This window comes from Wyeomyia smithii, chromosome 2, assembly GCF_029784165.1.
Source record: "Wyeomyia smithii strain HCP4-BCI-WySm-NY-G18 chromosome 2, ASM2978416v1, whole genome shotgun sequence".
Taxonomy (NCBI): Eukaryota; Metazoa; Arthropoda; class Insecta; order Diptera; family Culicidae; genus Wyeomyia; species Wyeomyia smithii.
Genome location: NC_073695.1, coordinates 144,698,815 through 144,702,978, shown reverse-complemented (window position 1 = coordinate 144,702,978; position 4,164 = coordinate 144,698,815).

Genomic DNA, 4,164 nt, shown 5'->3' with positions numbered 1-4,164 from the left:
AAAAGGCACTGTTGAACCAGCACGCGGGATCAGTTGCTGGGACAAGTTACCACTTTCGCGCGACCCGAATAATCGATAGGTGTCAGCATTTTAAAGTGACGCCGTTGTTATCTGGGGCCCGGTCCGTATTCCAACCCGGCTCACCCCATGCCAAGACGAGTACGAAGAAGTTAAGTGGGACTGCCGGACGTGAACGCTAAAACTACCCTCGTCCCCGGTGCGCGAGTGTCCCAGTGAAGTCAGCCGTTCGTAAATATACGGCTAAAGAAGTGTCAGGCCACAGTGAAACGGCCCCAATCAGACCACGCGACTCCTACGATCCCGCGGTGGACAGTGCGCGAGTGCCTTTGTTCCAAGCCGTTCGTCACCATACGGCTGAGTACACGAGCCGGGTCATATTAGACCGGCCCCGATTGAGTTCCCACGTCGAAGCCTGACCGTTTGTTAACCTACGGTTATAGGGCGAAATTCTCGAGCCAAGGGTGGCCGAGCACGTTCCAGCGACATCCACTACCCCGGGGAATAACGAGTAGCAGCAACGGCCGGCCAGCGAGCCGGCGTGATTCAACAAGAAGCGGTGCGAGCAGGAAATTCAGCGGTGGCGGCTTCAGGCGACGGTGTTGTCGGACAGCAGTGAGTCATAGAAAATTAAGATTTCTTTCCAATAAATTGAGCCAGAAGGCCATGATCCAACTTGTATAAATTTACAAAATTTGCTTTTCCCTAATAAACTACATTAGTTGCCGTAAAATTTATTTCTTTACTTATTTGCGTGAGCCGAAAATTTGGTTTTCAGGTAGTGACGGATTTAAAGCTACATAGGAAGGTAAGTCTCCTTGAGCGCATTTTGCCGACCCTGTAAAGGAGAGTGACGCCGGGCAATCAAAGAGTAACAATTGGCGATCCTCGTAAAGAAATATAATAAAATGTATGGCTTCACCACACATTTTTATTGCGCTTAGGGGAGACTCACGATCCTCCGTAGTTATCGTGATTTGTCCAATTCCGACAATAATTTTTCGCATTATTGGCTCAACAGCAAAGTTCGTTTGACGATTTAAAATAAAACACGATATACAGTTAAGTGCTTAGATTTTGGTGTGGTATTAGAAACACGCGGTTGGTGCCTCTATAGAAGGCTTTTGTAAAGAAAAAGTGCTCTCGATTAATCAGACGAAACTGGTAGGTTTGCACGCGTAATTCCAGACAAATATAAGTACAATGGAAAGTGGTTTGAACCAAACGATTAAGAACGTAGAAGACCTACAAGGGTGCTTCGAAGATTTACGGGTAGATTTTCTGAACGAAGACGAGTTAGATTACGAACTGAATCTGAGGGGAATAATATTTGAAGGAGAAGTAGCAATGGTTAGGAAACGGGGAAGTTTGAGAGAGGCTTTAAAGCATGAGAAAGAGCAAAATATGCCATTTGAAATAGTCTATGATTTTGATCCCTTGTTAGACTTCGAGTTGTGTGCAGATAAATTACAAAAAGTACACGAGAGTTTGAGTAGCTCGACGCAGCCCTCACCACGTAGCCGTTCGATTTTATTACATCTGGGAATGAGGATGTATAGGTTGCTGGATCGCTTAGAAGAAACTCAGCAAACGGTTACTAAAGGCCTGCTCGACAGGGTGATTGAGCTGTTAAATACTTACTACTATAAAAAAATCAGCACTTGGCCTTCCCCCAACAACTCAACCGTCAAATGACCAGCTATTAGATAGTGCCGAGCCTAGTTTGGGGTCAGATGAGGAAGACCCTGAAGAAATACCTGATTCAAGTGAGAGGGATTAGTGGAATGTCTGCAGAGATTAGGGTTCTATGACGGAACAGCGTTTGACTCAAGAACAAAACTGCGTAATGGAATGTTAGCTCTCGAAAATGAATTATATGCGCTTCGTAAATTCAAAGAGGGAAATCAAAACCCCGAAAGGTCTGCAACCGAGCAGATCACAAATATAATAACCTCTATACCGAGTTCAATTTCTAGCTATTCCCGCACAACAGTTGTCAATGCGAACACGGCGCCCCGACTGGCGACCACCGTCCATCAAAGTCGGGTTACAGGGCCTGCTTACGATGAAAGGTATCGGAATAATGTACGCCACACTGCACCGGCCCACCTAGCTTATAGTGCTGGAGGTGCCACGATAGTGACAGCGTCTAACTGCTTGACGTGGCCCGCGTCCAATACACAGTGTTTAACTTCAGCTTACGGAAACCATCCATGGTTCCCGGGACAAAATACCTCTTCTTCAACTACGATCTTCCCGCCACAACTGGTTAACCCGGTCCCCATTTTCTTGGAGAGGCCCCACCAGCAGCAACAGCTGGGCTCACAAATCCTCAGACGGGATATCCTTATATTCCAATGGGGTATACCAACGTTGCACCTCCGGCTTTACCGAGTGTGGCCATTCCTACGCCATATCCTACCTTTCCACCACCGAGGGTCCACAAATCCTTGCCGGTATCCCAATGGAAATTAGAAAAATATGCTGGAACTGACCAAGGGAGTACACTTAATGAATTTCTGGTGCTTGTGCAGCAACTCTCACTGGCCGAACGGCTGTCGTAACCGGAGCTTTTTGATCCGGCGTTTCATCTTCTCACTGGTCCGGCACTCAATTGGTTCATGTCGATGAGTTCTTGAGGGTTGTTGCGTGATTTGAGTCACCTAGTACAAGAATTAAGAAAAGCATTCGTTCATCCCGAGCTCGACTCACTGGTTCGATCAAGAATGAAAAATCAAGAAAAATGAGAATTTTCAAGATTACTACTACGATTTAGAAAAACGTTTCCGATCGATGACGTGTCAAATGAGTGACGCGTAAAAGCTTGATATATTAAAACGTAACATGCGAGCAGATTATAAGAAATGTTTACTTTGGAAACCAGTAGAAAGTCTGGAACAATTAGTTGATGCCGGTCGGCAAATCGATGCCTCTAATTTTTCGATTTACAACAAGTTTTTTGGTTCGGAAAAACAGACTAATGTTTTGTCGCTAAATGAACTGAACAAACGAGAAGGTGAAGGTAATAATGTACCTAGTAAGCCAAAATGGGATACAGGGAAATCACAGCCAGCTAAAAACGCGTTTGATAAAGCAGCCGGCCACCCCACACCGAATAACAAAAACCTTTCACTTACCACCAAGCCGAAACCCCCGCAGGACGACCCCAAAGAAGGGCCCTCTCGACAGATCCGCACACTTCACGAGTTAGTGACGTCTCACAGGCCACCGGATATAACTCAATGCCTTTACTGTCGTTTGACCGGTCATACCCTCGAACAATGTCGATCGGTACGAGGACTGATCTGTCGAATATGTGGATTCAGAGGTTTCGATACTCAAAACTGTCCGTTTTGCAAAAAAAAAAACGGATCGCTGACGGCCGAAAGTCGCCGGTCGTCTACCCCAATCGCATAAGCACCGGGAACGAAAATGTTCTGGTGGATTATTGGGAGGTTGCTTCCGAGACCCTTTATGAGAAAACCCATACCGAAATATGCATTATAATGGAACCTAAACCACATGACAATCGACCCTATACTCGAGTCAAATTATATAATTTACCAGATACAGGGTTACTCGACTCGGGCAGCAAGCAATCTAACTTTAATCAACCGCCATATTTACGAACGATTAAATAAACCCAAACTGCAACCTTACGAACCCACGATAGAAGTCCGCACCGCTAGCGGAAGTAAACTAAAAATATTAGGAAAGCTATTTATTCCTTTCGCGTTGAAAAATACAACTCGGATTATCTCAACCTTAGTAGTGGAGGATTTAGCAATAGAGTGTATTTTAGGGATGCATTTCTGGGACCGCTTCCTTATAACGCCTTCTATCTTAGAGTGCGCCCTAGTGGAAGAACAAATAGAAGACCAGGAACCAGTTAGAAAAATCCTATCAACCTGTGAACAACAACTGTTAGAAGAAATCAAAAGGCAATTTAAAATTGCCACCGCGGAAACTCTATCGACAACCTCTTTAATAGAACACCAGATCAAAATTAGTGACAAGTGGGTAAATAAACCTGCTCCAAGGCAGTATAATTATACCCTTTCCCCCAAAATACAACAAAAAGTAGCGGAAGAATTGGATCGGTTGCTACTGGTCGTCAAACGTGGTGGCGGTTACAAAACCGTCTGG